Genomic DNA, 13,648 nt, shown 5'->3' on the forward strand with positions numbered 1-13,648 from the left:
TCGTAATATGATCGGTCCACGGTATTTTCAAAATTCTTCTGAGAAACCACATGTCAAAAGATTCTAGCTGTCTCATTAGGTCAACATTAACAGTCCAAACTTCGACACCATAAAGAAGAATAAAGTGGATATACCATTTAACTATCCGATATCGGATTTGCATATAGAACTTTTGGTTACTGAGAAATTTCCTAATCTCCAAAAAGGCTGCTCTTGATCGCTCTCTTCTGAAAAGACTTTCTGATATCGGATTTGACTTGTTCTCAACTATCATAGTAAATTTAGTCCATAAAGCCACTGCGCATCCGCTAGGAAAAATATTCCGATTCGGATTTTTTGCACAATCTTTCTTAACCTTCGGAGTACGAAGACTGGGTCAAGCGTGACCCGAAATTCAGTTATTTCTTAATATTTTATGAAATAATGTTTTTACAAATCCGATTGATCGTAAGTTCTCCTTATTTGTTTCAATGTATTTTTTCGTATATAATTCGTGAACAAGCAAATTACAGTTTTTCCTCTACGTAACATCTATGATGCCGGGTCAGTCCTGACCCGTTCTTCGGATTTCGAAGAATATTTTCATTATGTTTGTAGGTACACGTAAATCGCAGCCGTCTCTGTTTACGGGTATACGTACAGTGGAACCCCGATAAGTCGGCCTCCGATAACCGGAAGTCCGGCTAACCCGAACCGATTTTCATCAGACAAAATAAACATTTTTTCACTTTGACCAAGTTTTTTACCAAGAAATAAACAATACTGTATACAACTGTACTTAATTTAGATGTACATATTGTGCATATTTTATGTACTTTATGTTTTTGCAATTATAATGGAGTTTATCTGTAAGTATACCGTGTTTTATTAATTTTTACTATATTCTCCGGTTAACTCGGATTTTCGATAACTCGGATCGGCCGCTGTCTCGATTAATCCGACTTATCGAGGTTCCACTGTATTCAAATATATGGCCGGAGCAAATTTACCTATGCCAGTTTTCTGTAAGGTATTAAAATCTGGCCGCCGGAGCAAACTAGAATATGCCCATGAGTAACCATCTTAAAAAATTTAAATACAATAATTTAGGATTTTTTTGTTTTTTGTTGAATTAAAGATACTGTTTAATAATACTGACTATTTAAAACATCCTTATAAATAAAAAAATGAGAATGGGTCACGCTTGACCCATCTTCGTAATCTAAGTAAGTCAAATAATCTCCGTACTCCGAAGGTTAAAAAGGACCCCTTAAAACAAATTTGCATGTTGCCAGGTCCAAAAGTGGCAAAAAAAAACAGTTTTTTCTGTTTTTTTCCTAAAATAATTTTTTTTTTGCATCGACCAAAGTTTTTTTAGGTTTTTTGGATCATTTCAAACAGAAAAGGTCTTTAGTGACTTTTCTCTAAAGTTGATAGTTTTTGACATATAAGCGATTAAAATTTAAAATTGCGAAATCGGCCATTTTTAACCCTCAGAAATTATGTGAAAAACTGAAAATTTCGATGTTGCCAAGGTAAGAAGATATTTTTTGAACATCGATTGATGACATCCCGAAGTTTTTTGCAATACAATATCGAAAACCCCTTTGTTTTTTAATTGCCAATCGAGCGGGCGCTTGATTGGCAACCGTTCGATTCAATTTTTTTTACCATCTTGCTTGAAAATATTAGCTAATACCATCTTAACAAATTTGTATGTTGCCAGGATCAAAAAGTCAAAAATTTTTTTTAACGTTTGTTTTTTGTTTTTTCCTAAAACTAATTTTTTTGCATCGGACAAATTTTTTTAGGTTCTTTGGATCATTTCAAATAGAAAAGATCTTAAGTGACTTCTTTGTAAATGTGATAGCTTTCGAGATATAAGCGATTGAAATTTTAAAAATTGCAAAATCGGCCATTTTTAACCATCAAAAACTATGTGAAATACCAAAAATTTCAATGATACCAAGGTTCGTAGATATTCTAAGAATATGGATTGATGAAATCCCCAAGAGCTTTTTGAAATACAATATCGAAAACCCTGTTGTTTAATTGCTAATCAAGCTGGAGCGACACTATTTTCAACCGTTGCATGTGTATACGTAATCGGAGAACATTTTAAGTTTAAAAAAATTGTTTAAACATTTTTTTGACACATTTTTGACCATGGCAACATGCAATTTTTTTTCATAGGGAACCATTTAAGCAAGATGGTGAAAAAAAAATTGAATCAGGATATTTTTCCGCACATATATTTACGAATTTACGCATATTACATACAATGTTGTATACATGCAACAGTTAAAAATAGTGTAGCGACAGCTTGAAAAGCAATTAAAAAACAAAGGGGTTATCGATATTGTATTGCCAAAAGCTCTTCGGTACTTCATCAATCGATATTCTTAAAATATCTACGTACCTTGGTATCATTAAAATTTTCGATGTTTTACATAGTTTTTGAGGGTTAAAAATGGCCGATTTTGCAATTTTTAAATTTTCAATCGCTTATATCTCGAAAACTATCACATTTACAGAAAAGTTACTTAAGATATTTTCTATTTGGAATGATCCAAAAAACCTAAAACAATTTGTCCGATGCAAAAAAATAAGTTTTGGAAAAAACAAAAAACAAACGTTTAAAAATTGTTGGCTTTTTGATCCTGAAACATACAAATTTGTTAAGAGGGGATATTTTCAAGCAAGACGGCGAAAAAAAAATTGAATCGAAATATTTTTCCGCACATATATTTACGAATGTTACATAATACATACATGAAACGGTTGCCAATCAACCGCCCGCTCGATTGGCAATTAAAAAACAAAGGGGTTTTCGATATGGTATTGCAAAAAACTCTTCGGGATTTCATCAATAGATGTTCAAAGAATATCTTCTTACCTTGGCAACATTGAAATTTTCAGTGTTTCACATAGTTTTTGAGGGTTAAAAATGGCCGATTTCGCAATTTTTAAATTTTTAATCGCTTATACAGGGTGTCCCGGAAAATAGTGCGTTCCTTTAAGGTATGGAGAGAATACAGAATTCGGAACAGAAAAGTCCTATACCATTTTTTTCTAAAGTTAGCCGTTTCCAAAAAAAAGTTAACACTGTTTTCCATATACCTGTATTTTAATGTTTGGAAATTTTAATAAACTGGCAACATCGTACGCACTACGGAATAATAACATAATAAGAACTCGTTTGTGATTGTGATTAACAGTATTTAAAATAATCCAACCTAATAGTAGGTAATACTTATGTATTTACTATTAATTTGTTTACTAAAATTATTTTCTTTTGAAATGTATTGAAATACCTATTGCATAATTTTAAACGAATTACACATCTTTTAACATAAAAACACATCCTTTAACTGAACTAGTGTTATGTATTTAGTAAGGTTTAAATGGGTTGAATGCTGAGTATTGCTGAGGGCTTTAACTGAATTACATAGTTTTAATAGTTTACAGTGGAACTTAAATACACCAGATAATGTCTCAGTAATTTGTTTACTTGTGAACTGAAATAACTAAGTTGTACTTACTTGAAAATAATTATTATACCGAATAGATGTTTCAAGTAACCTTTCACAAACACCATTCATAGGTAATAACATAATAGGTAATACACTCACTATTCGAAAACATTTTCGGCATTGACACTAAACAGGATTCTTTAAAACTATCTGTTTACTATCTGTCTTCTATCTCTATTTATTTACATGGGACTGTCTATGCTTAAATTTGCGTACCGCACATAGTTGTCAGATTTAAATTTGCCTACCAAAATATATTTTAATTTTTTGGTCAAACGGTTGCATTTAGAAAAAAATGTTATAAGAGTTTTTTGTTCTACATGGTGCCTTCTACCTATACCTTTAAGGAACGCACTATTTTCCGGGACACCCTGTATGTCAAAACTATCAACTTTAGAGAAAAGTCACTATAGATCTTTCCTGTTTGAAATGATCCAAAAAACCTAAAAAACTTTGTTCGATGCAAACAAAAATAATTTTAGGATGAAAGCAAAAAATTAAAAAATTTTTGACCACCTTTTGGCCCTGGCAACATGCAAATTTGTTAAAAGGAGTCCTTTTTGAGTAAGATAGTGCAAAAAATCCGAATTGGAATATTTTTCCTAGCGGATGCACAGTGGCTTTCTGGACTAATTAGGTATTTAAAATTTTTATATCTTGTAGATATATGGCTAAAAAAGATGAAACAATATGAGGATCGTTTTACAAAGCTTGAAAATATGGATATTAATAATTTCATTAGACCAGAATTTGGCAGCAGTGATATATCAGGATATTTTGGCAATTATATGAAACTTGAAATGGAATAAATATCAGCTTTTCTTGGAATGGAATAAATAACATTAATACATATCTGCAATACTCGGTACTAATTATCTTTAGCTAATAAATATTATTGAAGCATAATTTATTTTATTTTTAACAATTCAATTCAAAGTTTTACTTTAACCTTAAGAAAACCAAGGGGGTAAATTTGGACCTCAGCGTATGTTTTTCTTAAGTAAATTCAAAAGTATTTTCAATTTTTAAACCTTATTTTTTTATTTGACTTTAATATTATTCTAGATATCCTCATGTTTTGAAAAAAAAAAATCCTATATTTTACGAATAAAAAATATATTCTGAAGTTGATGTTTAGTAAAATACCGTCTATTATTTGGAATTCCAAGTAGTTTTACACTGCGCGCTATCAAAATCTATTTTTAGACTGTGGTGTACGAATCATGATATTCCTGTCTGCTACAGTTAGTCATTATTATTATTTCCTGGCGTATATTATTATAGTTTCTTAGTATTTTGTGTACATATAAGATATGGCCCCCAAATAGCTGACTGAGGCTGAGTTACAGGAAATTGTTACTGCTAGCGATTTTTATGATGATATAGAAGACGAAATAGTATCAGAGAACGAGGATGTATTGTTAGATGAAGATTTAAATGCTGAAAACATTCATTCCAGGTCATTTTTGACCTGGGGTTATTTTTTACCCCCGTTGGTAATCCGTGTGACAAAAAAAGGTTGGTCATCGGAAGGTTAATAAAATTAAAAGTAATATCAAAAATAAAACTTTTATTGAAACCAAGTTTCTGGTAAAGCCTTCGTGGTTTCTATTATTTACAAACCAACCGAATGCTAAAATCAAAGACGTCTAGGGGAGATCTATAATTTGCATCTCACTTTCTACCTGTTCAGCATGGCAAAATTCCAACGAAGACTTGGTCCCGATACACAGTTAGGAGTAAGACTAACAGAAAATAATAATTTTGTTGTAAAACGTAATCAAGAGACGTCTTATGTTTCAGTTGGTTCGTTTGTTTATGACGCTCTCTGAACAAACTGAAATATAAGATGTCTCTTGGTTTCGTTTTACAGCGAAATTAGTATTTTATTTTTATTTACGTAATTTTGTGGATATAAACTAATAGTCATGGGCTTTTACGAAATTAATAGTGAAGCACTAGCCAATTTAACCCTCTTTAATCCAATGTATCTCACAAGATACATGACTTTATAATTGATTTTTTATATATTGCGGGCTTGCTCAATAGTTCAAACCTTGGCTGTCACATTCAGATGTCCTTTCTCTACGCAGTTGTCAAGCTCTGTTTGATTTAAAAGGTGTTAAAGTATTAGGTTTTGTTGATTTATTTTCTTGTTCTGTAAGTACGCGCCATTTTCAAGCCATCAACACAAAAGGTAAGTTCAGTTTACTGTTATTATTCTATTATAATGTTCTTTATGAAAACTAATTCAAGTCGCTGATTATTTTGTTATGTAAGTTTGATTATTGACACGTTTTAGGCACTAATACTGTATGGCTCATTTGCAGTATACTTTTATAAAATGTATCTTACAGTTCACATTGGGCTCTTGGACAGCATGATCCTATTTGTGACATTGTCAATTCGTATATTTGGTTTCATGCAAAGAGTATAATATTATTTTTTATAATTCGCATATTTTTATACTTACCTATATTATTTTGGCTGTTTATTTTTAAAGTTTGTTTTCGTTTTGAAATTGTAATTTTTTGTTCAGATTTTTTACTCTTGCTCTCAATTATGTTCAAAAATAAATTTAATTGGTGGAATATATAACGGCTAAGTTAAATTTAAAATATTTTACTAATTTCAAAAGTTCTTTTGATGATGTTTATGAGTTATCTTATCTCTTTTCTGCAAACCGAATTGAAATTTGAACCACCAAATTTTTGCTACATTATTCACTGTGGTCCACAAAATGAACCATTTACTAATCTATTTTTATCAAGTTACACCTACACAAAGAGGCTTGTAATATCATTGTCTTGTAAATACTACTGATTCCCTATATCCCTATCAAGTGTTATCTTTAATTGGTAAAATTCTCACAGTTTATATAGGTTTATTTATCGGCCAATTGCAAATGGTTATCAGTTATTTCTTGAAAAGTGAAGTTTATAATTATTAGGAAAACAACGAAAAGCCCCAGATACAAAGTTTACTACCTTTTAAACAATTAGAATTATTGAAATAAAAATATAATAAACAATATTTTAAATCTAAGACTTTTCGTTAATAAACTGCTTTCTGGCTGCATCCCGTATGTCCGGATTTTACAATATATAATCACAAGAGACGACGAAAGTAGGAGAAAGCAAATAGAGGACGCTTAGTCCACGCATTTACCTTCCCTTCGTCAAGGAAAAGGACCGAAAAACAGTTTCTAAATACTCAAACTGAGTAAAAATGAAAAAGATAAAAAAAATCAAGGCAGGTTTTGTTTATATTTGATTCAGAGTTGGACCACCATTTCCATATAGCTATTTCAGCATCCTTATGCCTCATCAGTGAAGCTCAGAAGTCTCAACTCTGAAGGAAATACAAACAATTCTGCCAATTTAAGGCAAACCATCGCAATGCAATGGACCCACCTCTGAGACGCAATTTAGCGACATCTCTCGTATTACGAGGAAAACAACGAAAAGCCCCAGATACAAAGTTTACTACCTTTTAAACAATTAGAATAATTGAAATAAAAATATAATAAACAATATTTTAAATCTAAGACTTTTCGTTAATAAACTGCTTTCTGGCTGCATCCCGTATCTCCGGATTTTACAATATATAATCACAAGAGACGGCAAAAGTAGGAGAAAGCAAATAGAGGACGCTTAGGCCACGCATTTACCTTCCCTTCGTCAAGGAAAAGGATCGAAAGACAGTTTCTAAATACTCAAACTGAGTAAAAATGAAAAAGATAAAAAAGATCAAGGCAAGTTTTGTTTATATTTGATTCAGAGTTGGACCACCATCTCCATATAGCTATAGATTTAAAATATTGTTTATTATATTTTTATTTCAATTATTCTAATTGTTTAAAAGGTAGTAAACTTTGTATCTGGGCCTTTTCGTTGTTTTCCTCGTAATACGAGAGATGTCGCTAAATTGCGTCTCAGAGGTGGGTTCATTGCATTGCGATGGTTTGCCTTAAATTGGCAGAATTGTTTGTGTTTCCTTCAGAGTTGAGACTTCTGAGCTTCACTGACGAGGCATAAGGATGCTGAAATAGCTATATGGAGATGGTGGTCCAACTCTGAATCAAATATAAACAAAAACTGCCTTGATCTTTTTTATCTTTTTCATTTTTACTCAGTTTGAGTATTTAGAAACTGTCTTTCGGTCCTTTTCCTCTTTTATATCTTTTTCATTTTTACTCAGTTTGAGTATTTAGAAACTGTTTTCGGTCCTTTTCCTTGACGAAGGGAAGGTAAATGCGTGGCCTAAGTGTCCTTTATTTGCTTTCTCCTACTTTCGTCGTCTCTTGTGATTATATATTGTAAAATCCGGAGATACGGGATGCAGCCAGAAAGCAGTTTATTAACGAAAAGTCTTAGATTTAAAATATTGTTTATTATATTTTTATTTCAATTATTCCAATTGTTTAAAAGGTAGTAAACTTTGTATCTGGGGCTTTTCGTTGTTTTCCTCGTAATACGAGAGATGTCGCTAAATTGCGTCTCAGAGGTGGGTTCATTGCATTGCGATGGTTTGCCTTAAATTGGCAGAATTGTTTTTATTTCCTTCAGAGTTGAGACTTCTGAGCTTCACTGATGAGGCATAAGGATGCTGAAATAGCTATGTGGAGATGGTGGTACAACTCTAAATCAAATATAAACAAAACCTGCCTTGATCTTTTTTATCTCTATAATTATTATACATGTACAAATTTTGTTTTGTAAATAGCGATGGTTTACCATATAACAGTGGTTTGGCGTGCACAATGTATCTCTTAGGGTACCGCTTCCAAGATCTATCTGTCCAATGTATCTCACAAGATACATATTTTTTAAACGCCTTTTTTAGAGGGTCGTAGGGCCGGAAAAAATTTTAAATGTGATTTTTGCTTAATGGGAATTTCTTGAACAGCTTCACAAAGAATTATCAAAAATATGTCAATCGCGAGAAATAATATTAAATAAATGATATTAACACCAGAGTAGGATGGAGACTGCATCATGTAAGAGTTCAGAGATGCGCGACATGCGATAGCAACAAGAAAGAAAAACTAAGCGAACGAAGATACAACATCAAAAGCATTGATTAAGAAAGCATAACCAACAATTGATGATAAGCTAAAAATTCTCCCCTCTAAAAATACTGATCAATTGTACGAACATGTAAAAATTTATTTTTATAAAGTAACATTTGAAGCATTGGAATACTACAAGACAGAATACGAGAAAATAGATATAATACAAGACACAATAAAATATTGAAAAACAAGCAGACTTGCGAAGTGAAAGTTTCTGCGAAAAGGAGAAGAGCGAGTGCTAGAAAAAAATTGCCAACGAATTAAAACTTTTCTAAGAAGAACCAGAAGCACAGAAAACTGAAAATTGATAAAAACTTCTTATTTTTTTCGTTCGTCTTCTTCTTTTTCTTCTTCTACTACTTTTTGTGTAGATATGACTTTGTCTGTTTTTCAATGTGCCTCCAGTAAGTTGTGGTACCATTGTTTTCTTGGTCTTCCCACTGATTGTATTCCTATTGGGGAACCGTCTCTAGCCTTAATTACTTACTCTATTTGTTGTCATTCGGCCTATGTGGTCGTTCCATTCTACTCTTCCGTTTTTTACCCAGTTAATAATGTTGTCCAACTTAGGCTGCACCTACATTGGATCCGTATTTCTCCGATCCGATCGGATATCGACCGACGTCGAACTGCTTCTCTGCTGTAGCTTCTCCTATCAATCGCCCGATATCGGTTTGGAGAAATACGAATCCAATGTAGGTGCAGCCTTACATCTGTATTTCTAACTCTGTCCCATACTATCTTACCATCGATTTTTCGAAGGATTTCCATCTCTGCTGTTTCTAACAATCTATTTGTCCTTTCTGTATCAGGTTGTGTTTCTGCTGCGTATGTCACTATTGGTCTCATGACTGTTTTGTAAATTCTGCCTTTCACTTCTTTTCCGGTATTTTTATTTCTCCATATGGTTTCATTCAGACAACCTGCGACACTGTTTACTTTATTCACTTAATCTTCCACTTGTGTTTCGAGTATTCCGTAGTAGACCAGGGCTCATCTGTAAAAAGATTAGCACATTTGGACGTTGAGAGGTGACTCAAATTTTTTTGCAGAAATTGCTTGAAAATAAATCAAATAATAATATTTGAGTTATCCTCCCTTTCAAAAAGGTCCAGAACATTGTTTAAATAATCAAAATGTCAAAAAATGAAGGAAAATTCGATTTTTTTCTTCGTTTTTTGATTATAACTTATAAAGTATTCATTTTCGAGAAAAGCTGTACTAACATAAAAGTTGTCTAATTAAATTTCCTACAATATAGAATTGGTTAAGAATTTAAAAAATAGTCACCCATGTTGCAAAATAGCAATAACTGCGAATAAAACATACAAAAACAAGTATTCGCATTTTACGTTTTTCAATCACTTGTGCTACACTTAGGACCTTCATATTTCACTCAGAAAAACTTTATGAAACAGTAAAATCATACTATAAATTTCATTAAGGTGGGTTTAATACATTTTGCAAAATAAATTTTGCAATCCAGCTTTCGCAAAAAAAATTCATTTTTTCAAAATGTTACAGGACTGAAAATAAAGCAGAGAACAAGTTGACATTTTTTTGCGTATATAAGTGTACTGTACCTTTTATTTGCAATTTTGCAAAATTAAAATCGATTAACTACCACGGCGTCAGGAATTTTTTTAAATAAACATTCATTATTGGTGCTACGCGCAGGACAGCGGATAGTATTTTGCTCTTATTGGGCATTCCATTGACCTTTGATAATGATTGATACATTTTAATTTTTATTACATTTCGGTATAAATAAATAAATTTGTTTAGTGCAAAATAAAAACACATACTCTATCCTTTGAAATAACACTTTTATTAGCAAAAACTTTATTGTTTATATATTTTAACTTATAGAATAAAAGTTTATTATTTTTAAACATAAATGCAATTGTTTAAACAATATTTCACAAACAATAATAAAATTAGTTTGATTTTTGTGGAATTAAAATATTAAAATACAACAAAATATAGAGTAAGAAAATAATATATTAGATAAAGATTAGAAGAAATTTTGGTGGAAATCAACTTGTGTGAATCAAACACCGCTGTCCTGCGCGTAGCACCAAAAATTAATGTTTATTTAAAAAATTTCCTGACGCCGTGGTAGTTAATCAATTTTAATTTTGCAAATTGCAAATGAAAGGTACAGTACACTTCTCTAAGCAAAAAAAAAATCAACTTGCTATCTGCTTTATTTTCAGTCCTGTAACATTTTGAAAAAAAGAATTTTTTTGCGAAAGCTGGATTGCAAAATTTATTTTGCAAAATCTATTGAACCGATCGTAATAAAATTTACAGTATTGCTTTACTGTATCATAAAGTTTTTCTGGCTGAAATATGAAGGTCCTAAGTGTAGCATAAATGGTTGAAAAACGTAAAATGCAAATACTTGTTTTTGTACTGTTTTTTTCGCAATTATTGCTATTTTGCAACAAGGGTGACTATTTTTAAATTTTTTTTACCAATTCTATATTGTAGAAAATTTAATTACGCAACTTTTATGTCAGTAAAACTTTTCTCGGAAATGAATACTTTTACAGTTATAATCAAGAAACGAAAAAAAAAATCGAATTTTCATTAATTTTTTGACATTTTGATTATTTAAACAATGTTCCGGACCACTTTGAGTGGGAGGATAACTCAAATATTATTATTTGATTTATTTTCAAGCAATTTCTGCAAAAAAATTTGAGTCACCTCTCAACGTCCATCTCAAAACAGATGCGCCCTGGACTATAGCTAGATAGTGTGATGCCTAAATATTTAAAGTCCATTGACATGATCTATTATCTGACCCTCCAGCTCTAATTATTCTATTGGTGTAGCATATATTGTAAATCATCTTCACTTTGAGAGATTAGTATTGCGTCGTCTGCATAGCAGATTATTTTAAGTTGTTTTTTCCCGTGATGAACTAGTTGCTGGTATGAGCACATTGTGTAAATGTTAAGATATAAAGAGTCTAATGCTAATAATCTTATTAAAGGTTTTATTTACTACAGTTTGTGGGGGACCCGTTTCGGCGTTTACAATTTGTACGCCATCATCAGGTCGCCCACAAACTGTAGTAAATAACACCTTCAATAAAATTATGAGCATTAGACTCTTCATATCCTAACATTTGTTTTTTTTTCATTTTGTATCCTGTTTTAGTCTTTACTTTTTTTGTTATTTCATCAATGATCAGGTTGAATAATAGAGGACTCAGGGAATCCAGATGGAGAATAAAGAGACTCAGGGTACTATTGCCAGCTTCAATTGGATCAGTTAGTTCTTCATCTACTTTTACTTTTATTAAGTTGTTTGGTCAGAGCCACCTCCCTTGCGTACAATAAATGAATAACGTTCATTAAATTGACCTTGCCAAATGCCTTCTTAAGGTCCATGAAAAATATGCCAGTTTTAAAAACTGATAGTAGAGAATGCGAAAGTAAAACCAAAATCAACATAGAATAGCAGTAGTAGACTCGGCAATAAGCTCGTTATTTCGTAATCCCAAAACAAATCGATTTTTATTGTCAATTTAGAGATTTTGGCATAGATATCATAATAGTGACGTCATCTGTCTTGGTCTGATGACGTAATCGATGTTTTGTCAGTAAGAATAAGAATCATGTGCTAGCTCACTTGAAAGGATATTGAATTATCAATTTAGTAATATAATGGGGTCAGAGCCGGATTTAAGGCAGTGGGGGCCCCTGGGCAGAATTATTGTGGGGGCCCCTGGGCAGAATTGGTGTGGGGCCCTTCCTCCTACCATTAAACAAATTTTTGTTATGACTACGGTATGGTTAAAGTCCGGGTACTTTTCGAGATTTTTAACTGAAAATTCCTTGACTATGTCGGACAGGTCTAGTTGCTTTAAGGCATTGTGTTCAATGCTAATTATAAAGAGATGGTTCAAACGCTCTTGGCCTATCATAGACCGAAGTAGATTTTTAATTAACTTAAATTTTTAGAATGATCTCTCTCCACTGCAGTTAGTTACCATCAGAACTAAATATAAACGAAGTGTCACTACAAAGTTTGAAGTTCTCTACTTATATTTGATGAGCCAATTTCCTCTTTAAATGAATTGAAAAATTCTACAAATTGTACTAGTTCGACACTTAGTTTGTTATCTAAATCATTGCTATAATTGTCGGTAAGCTTCAGTGAGTGAGCTTCAATTTCATTGGGAGTTTAATTTTCCAAATAATGTAAAAATCCAAAATTTTAATGAATGGATTCATATGCCGAAAGCCTATGACTTGAATAGGAAATGAAGTGATCTATTATAGCTATAAAATTTTGAGTCCTAAATTTCTCTGATGTTGTCAATTCAGTCTCTGAAATATTCCTTAAAAGAATATAAATTTTTTAATTGATTTAAGTGCCGCCACTCCTGAATTAAGGTCAATATTTGCATCTTGGAGAATACGACTTGTGCTGTTTATGCTCTCTAAGATTTCATTCCAAAAGGTTGCAAATATCCCTGTTTTCAGTAAACACACTCGATTATACAAACCATTTGTATCGCTACGAGTTTCAAATTGTTGCCCATCGTCTTTTGAAATTTTGGATAATACTCCTTTAATCTGATTATAACCTTTAACTAGTTCTTTTGCGGCATCACTTCTAGGCGACCATCTTCTTTAGGAACTTTAACATTTACTCTTTTTTAAGAACAATAATATTTCTGCCATGGTCGGCGTGTCTCTCGCTTAAAGACGTTTTTAAACATTCGATTAACACGTTGTATCTATATGTAGAGGAAGTGAAAAATATATAGGGTTCATATAGTCCTTAAAAAATCAAAGAATTCTATGGCAGCAGGACAACACTTAGCTGCAGCTTTAGCAACTAAATTTAGAGAGTGGGCGACACATGGAATCTACAACGCCAAGATATTGTGTTATCTAAATTTTAGCTGAACACCATTGTATTTTACACTCATAACTGACGCATTGTCGTAGGACTGTCCCCTACAGATTTTTAAATCGATATCATCTTCTTGCAAGAATATCCTTTATGACCGTAATTTGCCAAAAATACATTTATCTACTCT

The 13,648-nt window shown here is 32.0% G+C and overlaps 1 protein-coding gene across 1 annotated transcript in view; it reads left to right on the forward strand.

Moving 5' to 3' along the window:
* LOC114340458 (alpha-tocopherol transfer protein-like) overlaps positions 1 to 13,648 on the forward strand; it is a 153,236-nt gene that overhangs the window by 58,141 nt on the left and 81,447 nt on the right. The window lies entirely within an intron of this gene.

This window comes from Diabrotica virgifera, chromosome 7 (assembly GCF_917563875.1).
Source record: "Diabrotica virgifera virgifera chromosome 7, PGI_DIABVI_V3a".
NCBI classification, from domain to species: domain Eukaryota; kingdom Metazoa; phylum Arthropoda; class Insecta; order Coleoptera; family Chrysomelidae; genus Diabrotica; species Diabrotica virgifera.